This window comes from Pan troglodytes, chromosome 15 (genome assembly GCF_028858775.2).
Source record: "Pan troglodytes isolate AG18354 chromosome 15, NHGRI_mPanTro3-v2.0_pri, whole genome shotgun sequence".
Lineage (NCBI taxonomy): Eukaryota > Metazoa > Chordata > Mammalia > Primates > Hominidae > Pan > Pan troglodytes.
Genome location: NC_072413.2, coordinates 68274546 through 68292199, shown reverse-complemented (window position 1 = coordinate 68292199; position 17654 = coordinate 68274546). Strand labels below are relative to the sequence as shown.

General features: G+C 42.4%; 1 long non-coding RNA gene and 1 pseudogene across 6 annotated transcripts in view; one reads left to right on the top strand and one right to left on the bottom strand.

Annotated features, from left to right (window-relative positions):
• LOC104002090 (uncharacterized) overlaps window positions 1–17654 on the bottom strand; it is an 87853-nt gene that overhangs the window by 40338 nt on the left and 29861 nt on the right. For all 6 annotated transcript variants that reach the window (XR_010151190.1, XR_010151188.1, XR_010151189.1 and 3 more), the window contains one exon: window positions 11481–11570. This is a non-coding gene — a long non-coding RNA (uncharacterized LOC104002090). The remainder of the gene's footprint in view (window positions 1–11480; window positions 11571–17654) is intronic.
• On the top strand, window positions 4018–10667 carry LOC129136930 (uncharacterized; annotated as a pseudogene).

The following is a 17654-nucleotide window of genomic DNA, read 5'->3' as shown; positions in this document are numbered from 1 at the left end:
TATTTTTATCGGAAAATACCCAAATAATGAAATATCATTTAATTTAACTTTAGATTCTAAATTATGACATTTGTCTACAAGTATTTATCCCATTATATTTACCTAATTATTTTATTTTATTCATTTACCTAGATTATTTATGAAAACTATGATAGTCATCATTTAAAGTTATGAAACTCGCCATTACAAAATTCTAACTGAGGCAGTGAAAAATATATGACCTAACTTACTCCATCTTGCTTCTAACCTCCAAGCTTGTCCTTATTCATTCCTGGACTTTGGGAGGAACTTATAGTTTAGCTTTGAAACAAAGATGGTAACAGTCCTTTCCCAAAACAAATCTCCTTACTGCCTGTGGACTATGCTGCCTAAAGCCACAAGATTAGAAGTTATGTTAGTTTTACTAAATAATTCAAGATGTAGTTATTTCCATTAAACCAATATCAATGTCTTATTTATTAAAGATCACACAAGCAAAGATTATTCTGTATTAGGCTAGGTTTATAGTTTTGTAACCCCTGTGCCAAATTCTGACACCTCATAGTATTTGGTAGGGATAAGTATGAAATTGCTTGATTAATAAATGCAAATAAAAATGTATGCTGGCAATTCTTAAGACATTTCTAATACTACTTTACCAATAATTTTAAAGCTAGTTTATTTATTAATGATTTTAAGTCTCATAAACTTGAAAAAGCATTTGACTAGTCTTTCCTTTTTCGGATAAAGTATTTGATTTAAGTGCTTTTATTTTTATTTAGCCAATTAATTAGATCTCTCATATATTTTCAGTAGTGAAATGTTGTGTACACAACACATAAATACATAGATGTATTAGGCTTGCTGATAGAAGAATATCTTATAGATTAATAAAGACCTTTTTCCCCCTCATCTTAGACTTTCAGATTCTTGATAACCTGTTTCATAACTCAAGGCAGTTGTCAGATAAAAAGCCTTAAATGTGCATATTAAAGGAAACAACTCAGGTGAAAATCAAATAGCAAAATTTACATCATAAGGTACAGAAAGAAAAAGGCTAGTGGTGCTAGAGGAACATTAAAGATGGATGCCAAATCAAACATAACATAGAAATCTATCATAGGATTGTATAAGGAGACCAATTTTATTTAGACAGGAACTATCTGTCAGGCCTCTGAGCCTAAGCCAAGCCATCGCATCTTCTGTGACTTGCATGTATATGCCTAGATGGCTTGAAGTAACTAAAGAATCACAAAAAAGTGAAAATGCCCTGCCCTGCCTTAACTGATGACATTGTCTTGCAAAATTCCTTCTCCTGGCTCATCCTGGCTCAAAAGCTCCCCTACTGAGCACCTTGTGACCCCCACTCTGCCCGCCAGAGAACAACCCCCCTTTCACTGTAATTTTCCTTTATCTACCCAAATCCTATAAAACAGCCCCACCCTTGTCTCCCTTCACTGACTCTTTTTGGACTCAGCCCACCTGCACCCAGGTGAAATAGCCATGTTGCTCACACAAAGACTATTTGGTGGTCTCTTCACATGGACGCACACGAAATTCAGTGCCATGACTCTGATCGGGAGACCTCCCTTGGGAGATCAATCCCCTGTCCTCCTGCTCTTTGCTCCGTGAGAAAGATCCACCTACAACCTCAGGTCCTCAGACCAACCAGCCCAAGAAACATCTCACCAATTTCAAATCCGGTAAGTGGCCTCTTTTTACTCTCTTCTCCAACCTCCCTCACTATCCCTCAACCTCTTTCTCCTTTCAATCTTGGCACCACACTTCAATCTCTCCCTTCTTTTAATTTCAATTCCTTTCATTTTCTGGTAGAGACAAAGGAGACACGTTTTATCCGTGGACCCAAAACTCCGGCGCCGGTCACGGACTGGGAAGGCAGCCTTCCCCTGGTGTTTAATCATTCCAGGGATGCATCCCTGATTATTCACCCAGGTTTCAGAGGTGTCAGACCACGCAGGGACGCCTGCCTTGGTCCTTCACCCTTAGCAGCAAGTCCTGCTTTTCTTGGGGAGGGGCAAGTACCCCAACCCCTTCTCTCTGTGTCTCTACCCCTTCTCCGCCATTCTGGGGGGCAAGAAACCCCCAACCCCTTCTCCTTCACCCTTAGCAAGTCCCGCTTTTCTGGAGGAAGGGCAAGTACCCCAACCTTGTATCTCTGTGCCCCGTTCCCTTATTTCCATGCCCTGACCTCTTATCTCTGCACCCAATCCCTTATTTCTGTGCCCTGACCTCTTATCTCTGTGCCCCAATCCCTTATTTCCATGCCCCAACCTCTTATCTCTGTACCCCAATCCCTTATTTCTGCGCCCCAACCCCTTTCCCGCTTTTCTGGAGGGTAAGAACCCCCGAACCCCTTCCCTCCTTGTCTCTACTCTCTCTTTTCTCTAGGCTTGCCTCCTTCACTATGGACAACCTTCCACCCTCCATTCCTCCTTCTTCTCCCTTAGCCTGTGTTCTCAAGAACTCAAAACCTCTTCAACTCACACCTGACCTAAAACCTAAACCCCTTATTTTCTTCTGCAACACTGCTTGGCCCCAATACAAACTTGGCAATGGCTCTAAATGGCCAGAAAACGGCACTTTTGATTTCTCCACCTTACAAGACCTAAATAATTTTTGTTGAAAAATAGGCAAATGGTCTGAGGTGCCTTATGTCCAGGCATTTTTCACACTTCGTTCCCCTCCTAGTCTCTGTTCCCAATGCGATTCCTCCCAAATCCTCCTTCTTTCCCTCCCGCCTGTCCCCTCAGTCCCAAACCCAGTGTCACTGAGTCTTTCCAGTCTTCCTTTTTCTACAGACCCATCTGACCTTTCCCCTCCTCCCCAGGCTGCTCGTCACCAGGCCAAGCTAAGTCCCAATTCTTCCTCAGCCTCTGCTCCTCCACCCTATAATCCTTCTATCACCTCCCCTCCTCACACCCGGTCCGGCTTACAATTTAGTTTGCGACTAGTTCTTCCCCACCTGCCCAACCATTTCCTCTTAGAGAGGTGGCGGGAGCTGAAGGCATAGTCAAGGTACATGTACCTTTTTCTCTATCAGACCTCTCTCAGATCAGTCAGCGTTTAGGCTCTTTCTCATCAGACCCCACTAAATATATACGGGAATTCCAATATCTCTCTGTCCTACAGTTTAACCTGGAGTGACTTAAATGTCATCCTGACTTCTACCCTCCCCCTAGATGAAAGGGAAAGAGTTTTTTCTCTAGCCCAATCTCACGCTAATAACCACCAGCTTCACGAGCCAGACCTCCAGGAAGGCATTAGAGCAGTTCCCCAAGAGGATCCCCAATAGAACTATCAGGCAAATTCCCCAGGTATAGCTAGGCAAGATTACATGATTTCCTGCCTAGTTGAAGGGCTTAAAAAGGTAGCTTACAAAGCTGTTAATTATGACAAGCTTAAAGAAACTACCCAAGGTAAAGATGAAAACCCAGCCCAGTTCATGGCCCGCTTAGCAGCAACCCTTAGACGCTATACTGCCCTAGACCCAGAAAAGCCAGAAGGCCGCCTTATTCTTAATATGCATTTTATCACCAAACCCACTCCTGACATTAAGAAAAAACTTCAGAAATTAGAATCTGGCCCTCAAACCCCACAACAGGAATTAATCAACCTCGCCTTCAAAGTGTACAATAATAGAGAGGAAGCAACCAGACGGCAACGCATTTCTGAGTTACAATTACTTGCCTCTGCTGTGAGACAAAACCCGGCCACACCTCCAGCATACAAGAACTTCAAAATGCCTAAGCCGCACATGCCTAAGCCACAGCAGTCAAGCATTCCTACAAGACTTCCTCCATCAGGATCTTGCTTCAAGTGCCAGAAATCTGGCCACTAGGCCAAAGAATGCCCGCAGCCCAGGATTCCTCCCAAGCCATGTCCCATCTGTGCAGGGACCCACTAGAAGAGAGACTGCCCAGCTCATCCGGCAGCCACTCCTAGAGCCCCTAAAGCTCTAGCCCAAGGCTCTCTTACTGACTCCTTCCCAGATCTGCTTGGCTTAGCGACTGAAGATTGATGCTGCCCGATTGCCTCGGAAGCCCCCTAGACCATCACGGATGCTGAGCTTCAGGTAACTCTCACAGTAGAAGGTAAGTCCATCCCCTGTCTAATCGATATGAAGGCTACCCACACCATGTTGCCTTCTTTTCAAAGGCCTGCTTCCCTTGCCCCGATAACTGTTGTAAGTATTGACGGCCAAGCTTCAAAACCCCTGAAAACTCCCCCACTCTAGTGCCAACTTGGACAACACTCTTTTATGCACTCTTTTTTAGTTATCCCCACCTGCCCAGTTCCCTTATTAGGCCAAGATATTTTAACCAAATTATCTGCTTCCCTGACTATTCCTGGACTACAGCCACATCTCATTGCCACCCTTCTCCCCAATCCAAACCCTCCTTCGCATCTTCCTCTCGTATCCCCCCACCTTAACCCACAAGTGTAAGACATCTCTACTCCTTCCCTGGCAACCGATCACATGCCCATTACCATCCCATTAAAATCTAATCACCCTTACCCCGCTCAACGCCAGTATCCCATCCCACAGCACGCTTTAAAAGGATTAAAGCCTGTTATCACTCACCTGCTACAGCATGGGCTTCTAAAACCTATAAACTCTCCTTACAATTCCCCCATTTTACCTGTCCAAAAACCGGACAAGTCTTACAGATTAGTTCAGGATCTGCGCCTTATCAACCAAATTGTTTTGCCTATCCACCCTGTGGTGCCCAACCCGTAAACTCTTTTGTCCTCAATACCTTCCTCCACAACTCACCATTCAGTTCTTAATCTTAAAGATGCTTTTTTCACTATTCCCCTGCACCCCTCATCCCAGCCTCTCTTTGCTTTCACCTGGACTGACCCTGACACCCATCAGTCCCAGCAGCTTACCTAGGCTGTGCTGCCGCAAGGTTTCAAGGACAGCCTTCATTACTTCAGCCAAGCTCTTTCTCATGATTTACTTTCTTTCCACCCCTCCGCTTCTCACCTTATTCAATATATTGATGACCTTCTTCTTTGTAGCCCCTCCTTTGAATCTTCTCAACAAGACACACTTGTGCTCCTTCAGCATTTATTCTCCAAAGGATATCAGGTATCCCCCTCCAAAGCTCAAATTTCTTCTCCATCCGTTACCTACCTCGGCATAATTCTTCATAAAAACACACGTGCTCTCCCTGCTGATCCCTGCTGATTGTGTCCGACTAATCTCTCAAACCCCAACCCCTTCTACAAAACAACAACTCCTTTCCTTCCTCGGCATAGTTAGATACTTTCACCTTTAGATACCTAGTTTTGCCATCCTAACAAGACCATTATATAAACTCACAAAAAGAAACCTAGCTGACCCCATAGATCCTAAATCCTTTCCCCACTCCTCTTTCCATCCCTTGAAGACAGCTTTAGAGACTGCCCCCACTCTAGCTCTCCCTGACTCATCCCAACCCTCTTCATTACACACAGCTGAAGTGCAGGGCTGTGCAGTCACAATTCTTACACAAGGACCAGGATTGCGTCCTGTAGCCTTTTTGTCCAAACAACTTGACCTTACTGTTTTAAGCTGGCCATTATGTCTCCGTGCAGTGGCTGCTGCCGCCCTAATACTTTGAGGCCCTTAAAATCACAAACTATGCTCAACTCACTCTCTATAGCTCTCATAATTTCCAAAATCTATTTTCTTCCTCACACCTGACGCATATACTTTCTGCTCCCCGGCTCCTTCAGCTGTACTCACTCTTTGTTGAGTCTCCCACAATTACCATTGTTCCTGGCCCGGACTTCAATCTGGCCTCCCACATTATTCCGGATACCACACCTGACCCTCATGACTGCATCTCTGTGATCCACCTGACGTTCACCCCATTTCCCACATTTCCTTCTTCCCTGTTTCTCACCCTGATCACACTTGGTTTATTGATGGCAGTTCCACCAGGCCTAATCGCCACACACCAGCAAAGGCAGGCTATGCTACAGTACAAGGCACTAGCCGGCCTCTTAAAACCTCTCATTTCCTTTCCATCGTGGAAATCTATCCTCAAGGAAATAACTTCTCAGTGTTCCATCTGCTATTCTACTACTTCTCAGGGATTATTCACGCGCCCTCCCTTCCCTACACATCCAGCTTGAGGATTTGCCCCCACCCAGGACTGGCAAATAGCTTTACTCAACATGCCCCAAGTCAGATAATTAAAATACCTCTTAGTCTAGATAGACACTTTCACTGGATAAGTACAGGCCTTTCCTACAGGGTCTGAGAAGGCCACCGCAGTCATTTCTTCCCTTCTGTCAAACATAGTTCCTCGGTTAGGCCTTCCTACCTCTATACAGTCTCAAAACAGACCAGCCTTTACTAGTCAAATCACCCAAGCAGTTTCTCAGGCTCTTAGCATTCAGTGGAACCTTCATATCCCTTACCATCCTCAATCTTCAGGAAAGGTAGAAGGGACTAATAGTCTTTTAAAGACACACCTCACCAAGCTCAGCCTCCAAATTAAAGATTAGACAGTTTGGGCAAGACTTTTACCTCTTGCCCTTCTCAGAATTAGAGCCTGTCCTCGAGATGCTACAAGGTACAGTCCATTTGAACTTTTATATGGATGCACTTTCTTGCTTGGCCCCAACCTCATCCCAGACACCAGCCCTCTAGGCGACTATCTTCCAGTCCTCCAACAGGCTAGACAGGAAATTCGCCAGGCTGCTAATCTTCGCTTGCCTACTCCAGATCCCCAGCCATATGAAGACACCCTAGCTAGATGATCAGTTCTTAAGAATCTGACCCCTCAAACTCTACAACCTTGATGGACCGGACCCTACTTAGTCATCTATAGTACCCCGACTGCCGTCTGCCTGCAGGATCCTCCCCACTAAGTTCACCGTTCCAGAATAAAGCTGTGTCCATTGGACAGCCAGCCTAATCCCTCCTCTTCCTCCTGGAAGTCGCAAGTACTCTCCCCTACTTCCCTTAAACTCACTCGTATTTCTGAAGAACAGTAATAACCCTTATGAGCCTAATACATCCCTTCATTCTATTAGGTCTGTTCGTCCTTACCCTACTTTTTGCAACAAGGCTTTACGAAGTCACCCCCACCACTTAGGCCGAGCCCCAAAAAAACCTGTCATCCCTACTATTTTCTGTCTAGTCATACTCCTATTCTCCGTTCTCAACTACTTATAAATGCCCTACTCTTGTTTACACTGCCAGTTTACACTGTTTCTTCAAGCCATCACAGCTGATATCTCTTGGTGCTATCCCCAAACCGCCACTCTTAATTCCCTCTTAAAGTAGGTAGATGATCTTTGTTGGCAGGGCACCCTCCAATACTTCCACCTTGATGAAGTTCTATTCTTTACTTTTATACTCACTCTTATTCTCATTCCCATTATTATGCCACCCTTTACCTCTCCCCAGCTATCTCCACCACACTATCAACCTTACCCATTCTCTCCTAGCCGCTTCTAATCCCTCCTTAGCGAACAACTGTTAGCTTTGCATTTCCCTTTCTTCCAGTGCCTACACAGCTGTCCCCGCCTTACAGACAGACTAGGCAACATCTCCTGTCTCCTTACACCTCCGAACTTCCTTTAACAGCCCTCACCTTTACCCTCCTGAAGAACTCATTTACTTTCTAGACAAGTCCAGCAACACTTCCCCAGACATTTCAGATCAGCAAGCTGCCGCCCTCCTCCGCACTTATTTAAAAAACCTTTCTCCTTATATTAACTCTACTCCCCCCATATTTAGACCTCTCACAACACAAACTACTATTCCTGTGGCCGCTCCTTTAAGTATCTCTCAGCAAAGACCCACTAGAATTCCCCTAGGTAATCTTTCACCTTCTTGATGTTCCTTTACTCTTCATCTCCGAAGCCCAACTACACACATCACTGAAACAATTAGAGCCTTCCAGCTCCATATTACAGACAAACCCTCTATCAATACATACAAACTTAAAAACGTTAGCAGTAATTATTGCTTAAGAAGACACTTACCCTGTATTTCACTCCACCCTTAGCTACCTTCCCCTTGCTCGTCAGACTCTCCTCCCAGGCCCTCTTCTTGTTTACTTATACCCAGCCCCGAAAATAACAGTGAAAAGTTGCTCATAGATACTCAGTGTTTTCTCATACACCATGAAAATCGAACCTCCCCCTCTACGCAGTTACCCCATCAGTCCCCATTACAACCTCTGACAGCTGCCGCCCTAGCTGGATCCCTAGGAGTCTAGGACAAGACACCCCTTTCAGCACTCCTTCTCACCTTTTTACTTTACATCTCCAGTTTTGCCTCGCACAAGGTCTCTTCTTCCTCTGTAGATCCTCTACCTACATGTGTCTACCTGCTAATTAGACAGGCACATGCACACTAGTTTTCCTTACCCCCAAAATTCAATTTGCAAATAGGACTGAAGAGCTCCCTGTTCCCCTCATGACACCGACATGACAAAAAAGAGTTATTCCACTAATTCCCTTGATAGTCAGTTTAAGACTTTCTGCCTCCACTATTGCTCTCGGTACTGAAATAGCAGGCATTTCAACCTCTGTCACAACCTTCCGTAGCCTGTCTAATGACTTCTCTGCTAGCATCACAGACATATCACAAACTTTATCAGTTCTCCAGGCCCAAGTTGACTCTTTAGCTGCAGTTGTCCTCCAAAACTGCCGAGGCCTTGACTTACTCACTGCTGAAAAAGGAGGACTCTGTATTTTCTTAAATGAAGAGTGTTGTTTTTACCTAAATCAATCTGGCCTGGTGTATGACAACATAAAAAAACTCAAAGATAAAGCCCAAAAACTTGCCAACCAAGCAAGTAATTACGCTGAACCCCCTTAGGCACTCTCTAATTAGATTTCCTAGGTCCTCCCAATTCTTAGTCCTTTGATACCCATTTTTCTCCTTCTTTTATTCAGAACTTGTATCTTCTGTTTAGTTTCTCAATTCATCCAAAACCGTATCCAGGCCATCACCAATCATTCTATATGACAAATGTTTCTTCTAACATCCCCACAATATCACCCCTTACCACAGGATCTCCCTTCGGCTTAATCTCTCCCACTCTAGGTTCCCACGCTGCCCCTAATCCCACTTGAAGCAGCCCTGAGAAACATCGCTTATTCTCTCTCTCCATACCACCCCCCTAAATTTTCACCGCCCCAACACTTCAACACTATTTTGCTTCATTTTTCTTATTAATATAAGAAGGCAGGAATGTCATATTCGCCCAGATGGCCTGAAGTAACTGAAGAATCACAAAAGAAGTGAAAATGCCCTGCCCCGCCTTAACTGATGACATTGTCTTGTGAAATTCCTTCTCCTGGCTCATCCTGGCTCAAAAGCTCCCCTACTGAGCACCTTGTGACCCCCACTCTGCCCGCCAGAGAACAACCCCCCTTTGACTGTAATTTTCCTTTATCTACCCAAATCCTATAAAACAGCCCCACCCTTATCTCCCTTCACTGACTCTCTTTTTGGACTCAGCCCCCCTGTACCCAGGTGAAATAAACAGCCATCTTGCTCACACAAAGCCTGTCTGGTGGTCTCTTCACAGGAACGCGCATGAAACTATTTTTTAACTGGATCTCTGAGCTCTGAGCAGAGGAATTATTTTGAGGTGAGACCATGTGATGCTTTTACAGTACACTTAAAAAAATTTTTTTAACAAAGACATTTCTAAGTGTCTAAATTACACCCTTTCTTAAAAACCCCAGAGTAGCCTCTGTTGCAATAGCTATTAATGAAGAAAACAAAATCCATTCAACTGAGAGGAAAAAACTTTTGCTCAAAAATAAGACAGGGTCTTAGGAGGACAAAAAATAACCCCATGAAGGCCTTTTAAATACAAACACGCGCGCGCACACACACACACACACACACATATACACACACACATCTTGGATATTAGCTTTTAATTAAGATGACTTTTAACCATTGAGCTCCTTTGAAAAAAATCTTTTTAAATCTCATTACTATATTCCAGCTAGGACAAATTGCTGCTATTTCAGCAGTACCAAGTATCAAACCGGAAAAAGTTTGATTTAGGAACCAAACCCAGGCTGTCGTGGTGGAAAAAAAAAGAAGGCAGAACCTTAGCTATCAAACTGCAGTACGGGGCAATATCCATTTCAGTTTGTCCTAGCTAGCAAAAAGGCGGCCTTGTTATGTAAATAAAGCTACTGTAGTAGTCAAAATAAAAAACCTTTCCTCTTTTTGTTTTCCTTGGTTGGCCATTTTTCTCCCCCACCATACCACCTTTTTTTGTGTGTATGGGAATTTAGCCACTTCAGAGGCCTTGTTCCCCATAATTTGGAACTTCCTTTGGATTTGATAAAGTCAGATAGAGTTGATCAAACCCAATGGGAAAAAGACCAAAACAACAAAAAAACAGTTAAGCAAAACAAACGATGGCACAACTTATAAGATCACTGAGTGCTCTAATGGTAAGGAGAAATTAAGAGTAGCTGGTTGTTAGTCTTAAATTTAACCAAGACAAACCCTAATTCAGGTACTTACCTAGGGATGGGTCTCAGGCTGTAGACTGCTCTCTACCATCCTTAGAAGCAGGAAAAAAACCTCATCTTCCCTGTTGGAAGCGAGCTCAAACTCCATAAAGGAATTACCTGCCTTCCATCATCATGGAAACAGGAAATCTTGCCTGCCTTGTTGGAAGCAAGTAAAACTCCAAAAAAGAGGAGTTGTATTAGCTTAGTGATTTGGGGACCCAAGATTTATTTTCCTTTCACATGCTTTATTGGCAATAAAAACATTACAGATTCTGGACTGAATAAAATATTAGGACAACACTGGTCTGGCAGATCAGGAGGCTTCTATCATGGACAAATTCCAGCACAGAAGAGATGGCAAGGATTAATTAATGTGAGAGCTATTAACTGAGTGATTACCATGAGCCAAGCAACAGTCTCCCATTTGGAATACAACAATGTTAAGAACAGAAAAAGATCCCTGACTTCATGGGCCTTATATTCTCACAGACAGATATAGACGTTAAGCAATAAATATATAAATAAGTAAATTCTTATTAGAATTAGTATATTAGAAAGTGATTAATTGTTATAGCAAAAACTAAAAAAAGATGACGAAATTTGAAAGCTTGTAGGGGGAGGGAACGGCAGGTTACAATTTTAAATAGGGTGCTCAGGGTAGGCCTCATTGAGAGGATGGTATTTTAGCAAGCACCTGAAGAAAGTAAGGGAGGTAGCCATGTGCAAAGCTGGAGCAAGTGGGGTCCAGGCAGAGGAAACAGTCAGTGCAAATGTCCTGAAATGGGAGTGTAATTGAGGGAACATATCAGGCAAGTAGGACTGAAACCAAGTGAGTCAGGGAGAAAGATGAAGTGAGGTAGAGGGAGGAGGGGGGTGCAGATCATAGGCTTTGTTGGCCATTTTAAGTCCTTTGGCTTTTCTCTGAAGGGAATGGTGAGCTATTTATTGGAGAGTTTTGAGCAGAAGAATGACATAATCTGACTTACATCATACAAGTATCTCTTTGGCTCTGCTAGGTTGAGGCATGCATTTGACTTGAACCAAAGCTCTCCTTCAGATGATCTTACATTTCACATCTAGATAAGGAAACAAACAAATGAAATATGGAGATGTGTCACAAGCAGCAGGAGAAGGAAAGTTAAAAACCAGCTAGGGGCTGCTCTGCCTATGGAGTAGCCATTCTTTATCCCTTTACTTTTCTAACAAATTTTCTTTCACTAAAAACAAACAAACAGCTAGCGAGTCAGCTATGGAGAGGCTTGTTTTGAATAATCCCATGCAGAAATTCCAGAAATGTTTCCCAACATGTAATAAGCTTTTTTGCAGTGATTGTCAATTTTTGTGCCCTAGAAAGTGTGCCTACTTCAAGAGAGCCACTCCAAGGATGTTAAACAGGCCCTGCTTGGCAGAGTACAGGCTCCTCTAGTGGGCAACACAGAGCCAGAGGCCTTAACACCTCAATTCACCTTTCTTTTTTTGGCTCATTACAGTTGCTTTTTTTCCTAAACAGGAAAGAAACTGCCTTCCAACAAGCAAAATATACCTCAAAACTCATTCACAGCACCAACTCGATCAAGGCACTGGCACAGAACACTCTTATTAAAATCATCTACATCATCATTCACTCAAAGGACATTTATCAAACACTTGCCATATGCTAGGGACTTTTCTAGATGCTGGCGATTCAAAGAGGAAGATTCTTTCCTGTCTTCATATTGCTTATACTTTAGTCAAGGCACCAATTTATACGTTAAAAGTGTTTATAGACTATAAGTGCCTTTCTAGATATAGGAGTCAAAGGCTCTGAGGAGAGAGTAATTTACATTGTCTGAAGAATGGGGAAAATGTCATGAACCTGATTTCACTAGAGCTGCATTTTGAAGTTGTGGAAATTCATGGTATACTCAGGAAATGTTGTCTTCCCTAGGATGGAATATGAAGTTAATGGGAAACAGTGGCAGAAAGGCAGATCAACATCATATTACAAAGGGCCTTAAATTCCTTGCTAAGAAAATCAGAGTGAACACTTTCAGGCAAAAGCAGAAGAATCCCATAATTATTTATCTCTCTTTGGTAACTTTCAGCAGTGTCAAAGGTAGACTTGAGAATCACAGTGAAGTTTCTTTTTTCTCTGTTTTAACCCTGTAATCATGGGTGTAGAGATCAGGAGTTTCTCCTCTGGAGACTCAATGGGGGTCCACTCTAATAGGTGGAAAGACAAGGGATTAAAACAGAAACCTTTCAATGGCAATAGAGAAGCTGGGACAGATGAAAAGACTTCAGGGATACAGCGTGGTAAATATGTCACTTGCACTCTGTATGATTGTCACCCCAAATAACTGGTGAGGCTCTGACTCCCCCTGGCAAATGGCATGTGTTGGGGCTGTTTCCTAACCTAACACTGTAGACAAACGTTCATTCGGGTGCCCATTAGATTACTAGATTCTTTAAGACAGGGCTCATATCTTTTCATCTCGGTATTCCTAAAGCCTTCCAATCACAGGGCACAAGGTGGGCTGGATGTTCATTGAATGAATGGAAAATAGGCATTCCTAGACGAAGATGACAAACCGTTTCTAAGTGTAAGCATTCATTGTTGTTTTTTTCTTTTTCTTTTCTTTTCTTTTTTTTGAGACCGAGTCTTGCTCTGTTGCCCAGGCTGGACTGCAGTGGCTCGATCTCAACTCACTGCAACCTCCGCCTCCTGTGTTCCAGCGATTCTCCTGCCTCAGCCTCCCAAAGTGCTGGGATTACAGGTGTGCACCACCACGCCCGGCTAAGTTTTGTATTTTTAGTAGAGGTGGAGTTTTGCCATGTTGGCCAGGCTAGTCTCGAACTCCTGACCTCAGGTAATCCACCCACCACACCTGCTGGGATTTCAGGCGTGAACCACCGTGCCTGGCTTTAGTGTAAGCATTTGCATTAATGGTTCAATGATAGCAAGACATTATGTTTGTTGATCAGGGTTCAACCTAAACTTTCCTCACATTTTTATAAATAGCTTTTATTAATTTGCTAAACTTCCCATCTGACAAATAGCCATAGAGGCTAGAGTACTAGCTTCAAAGTACCTTTTTTCCTTAGCTGATTTTATCGAGTGGCTATGTGCCTTGGAGTGTTCTGAGAAGATGTTAGAAAAGGGGAAGTACCGGTTTCCATATCAATTGGATGGTGACAGCGAACCTGATTCAAGTCCCTAAATCTCAACTACACGTAGGCGTTCCAGAATGAAAACGCTGACGTTCCAATTTCCGGCTGGACCCGCAATATGTCACGGTGGATCGATTGCTTTTGCCTGGCAGATGCCTCTTAGGAGAGGGTTGGGTTCCCAGAGAGAGCTTCTCTGGGAGGTAAAATCTGGAGACTTAGTTCCACGTGAACAGGTGAAAGCTTTTTAAAATTTTATTTATTTATTTTATTATTTTATTTTACATTTTTACCTAACCTCAGAAGTAATCAGGTTCATTTCTGTTGCACTCTGGTAGTTACAAACAACCACTAAGGCCAGCTAAGCCCAGATTCAAGGGTAGGGTAATTGAGATTCCACCTCTTGGTGGCAGAATAGCAAGGTTACATAGCATAAAAAAATGTGGGATGGAAGCTATCTCTGGAAAATACTATCTGCCATATACACACACACATACATGTATATATATTTGTGTGTATATGTGTGTGTATTTACATACAGATAGTTTTTCTGTCTAAAGAACAGAAATGTTAGTAAGTTAGTCTGACCTTTATATCTCTGTTCTTTTGTAGGAATCAAAGTTTTTCCCCTATCAGTGCTACTTCCTTTTCTCCCCATTATTTTTGTGGTAGCCCACATAGCTACTATACACAAAAACATGAAGTAGCCAACTGTGTGGGCAAAATGGCAACTGCCATTTTAATTATTTTTTTGAGACGGAGTCTTGCTCTGTCACCCAGGCTGGAGTGCAGTGGTGCAATCTTGGCTCACTGCAACCTCCGCCTCCCGGGCGCAAGCAATTCTCATGCCTCAGCCTCCTAAGTAGCTGGAATGATAGACGTGTGCCACCACACCTGCCTATTTTTGTATTTTTAGTGGAGATGGGGTTTCATCATATTGGCCAGGCTGATCTCAAACTCCTAATCTCAACTGAACCTCCTGCCTTGGCTTCTCAAAGTGCTGGGATTATAGGTGTAAGCCACCGCTCCTGGCCCATTTGCCACTTTAAATACTTGGATGAGAAGCTAGGCTCATGTCTTTAACCTAGTAAGTGAACCTGTGTAGAGAGGAAAGTGGTCTGGCTTCCCAGCCTCAATCATTAATTAAAAGATGAAGAACAGAGTGCCTTCTTTCTCTATAATTTGAGCGATACATGTAATCTCAATTTACTGGGATTTCCTTGGAGTCCAATAACAGATTGCCAGTCCTTTTTATCATGCCCTGTTTTCTGAATTCCAACTAGGAAATTTTCCACCATGCATATGTTGCTTTTCACCATTGGATAAACATTGCTTGAAATTATATTGATAGGCAGGTGCAATGTTGAATGTAAAAAGGATTTTGATATTGTTATTGTAGTCTCCTAAAGTGGGCCTTACGGCCAGCAAGAGAAGGTGCTTCATATTCTAGTTAACTTCGGTTTGCTATAATGTAGTTAGGTTAAGAGAAAGTTTCAGCAGAAGAGTGAAATTCCTAACTCTGTCCACCTCCAAGCTAATCCTACTTTCCATGGACAGTTATGCCCCAGACATGCATATGTACCTCAGTATCTTCTCAGCCCATAGTGCTTCCCAAATTCCACGTGCTGCTTTCTATTTTTTGCAATGTGTGTGTACCACCCTACTATCTGTATTAGATTTCTATTGTGTTAACAAGCTCTCACAAACTTAGTGGCTAAAACAACACAAATGTATTATTTTACCAATTCTTGAAATCAGACATCTGACATAGGTGTCACTGCGCCAAAATAAAGGTGTTGGCAGGGCTGCATCCCTTTCTGGAGAATCAAAGAGAAAATTTATTTATTTGCCGTTTCCAGCTTCTGGAGGCTGCCCTCATTCTTTGTTTGCATTTCTCTTCTATTTTCAAGGGCAGCAATGGCAAATTGAATCCATCTCACATCACATCACTCTGACCTCCACTTCTACCTCCCTTTTTCACCTTTAAGGACCTTTATGATTACACTGGGCCCCCCAGGATAATCCAGGATAATCTTCCTATCTTGAAGTCAGCCATCAGCAACCTTAATTCCATCTTCAACCTTAATCCCTTCCTGCCATGTAAAATAACATATTTAGTGTCCAGGGATTATAAGGTAGACATCTGCCTACAACAAGAAGATTTTTATTATTTTGGAGATATATATATCTCAACACACTAAAATACCTGAATAGCAATTATAAAGCCATCTACAAGTTATCACTTAACCCTTAGGTTCTTTTCAACCTTCATAATATCCAAAGCACTACTGTATTAGTCTGTTTTCATGCTGCTGATAGACATATCTGAAACTGGGAACAAAAAGAGGTTCGATTGGACTTTCAGTTCCACATGGCTGGGGAGGCCTCAGGATCGTGGCGGGAGGTGAAAGGCACTTCTTACATGGCAGTGGCAAGAGAAAATGAGGAGGAAGCAAAAGCGGAAACCCCCGATAGACCCAACAGATCTCTTGAGACTTATTCAATATCACCACAATAGCATGGGAAAGACTGGACCCCATGATTCAATTACCTCCCCCTGGGTCCCTCCCACAATTCATGGGAATTCTGGAAGATACAATTCAAGCTGAGATTTAAATGTGGACACAGCTAAACCATATCAACTATGAACCAATGAGATTTTAAGTAGAATTCTCTACCTGTCAGATAGGCAAAGATGAAAACATTTGACAATGTACATGATTAATGAAAATGTGTAGAAATATGCACATTCACTGTTATTAATTTGATGTTAATTTGATAAGTGTACCAAAAATTTTAAATAGCTATCCTTTTTGGCCTACCATTTCCACCTCTGCAAAGTAAATATTGAGATGTTCTTTACAATATTGTTTGTAATTTTGAAGAAAAGAAAAAAGAGTATCTCTCTATATAAATATATAGATTATATCATAAATTATATATACCATATATGTCTGGCACACATATATCTCTGATATATGTATATAGAGGTATATATAATTATGATATATCTATATGTTAAAATAATACCTATCCCTTTAAAAATGTATGGGTAGAGGACTTCTAGTTTTGTCCAAGGTGGAGTATCCCCATTTATCCCTAGTATCCCCCTTTACAACTAAAAAACCCTGGACTTAACAAATATAGGAAGACTCTGAAAGATGGAAAGATGACAGACTGCCTAGGGACTTCATAAAACTTTATTAAGAACTGAGATGAAGTAATCACCTAGCTTCTGAATAATGGATATTTCTCTCAATTCTTGTTGCATGAAGACATTCTGGTAAATAGCAAAGAGTCTTTTCCAAACAAAAAAAATTCTTAGGGATAAATGGCAAATTCAAATCATCCCAGATCTCTACACATTTACTTCTTAGTTTTGGTGTGGATGCACTTGTGGGATGTGCATCGTAGGATGGCAGAAAACCAGAGATCATCCCTGGGAAGCCCCAGGCTTCTAAAGAAACATCCTTATTATAAAACTGTATCCATGTAAGTGAGTGAGAAATATAGCCATCATTTTAATTAACACATCTCTAGTTCTACTTGAAAGGCATTTAAAGAGGTTGGTAGGACACTTGGCTCCCTTAGCAGTTGCTGAGCAAATCCTTTGAAAAGCAGTGGAATTTGAATAGCTCAGAGGATGACAGAGAAGGAACATAAGGATTTTGGAAAAGAAAGATATGAGGAATCCATCATGATCCTTTTTAGCAGGGGATGCCAAGGCAAGGAAAGGAGGTCTCAGTGGATTCTCTGTCTTCCTGGACCATTTTGTTCACCTGTATCATCTACTTAGTTTTTGAAACTGCAATGATTCACTCTGGAATGACTCTGGGAGTCAAGAAGAGTGTATCCACCTGTGTCAAATGCTTCTGAGACATTACATGAGAATAGGATACAGAACTGATCATTGAGTTTGGCAACATGGAGGTCATCAGGATCTTTACTGAGGAAGAATAGGCATGAAACCTCGTTGGAGTGGATTGAAGAAAGAAAGGGAAGTAAGGAATTGA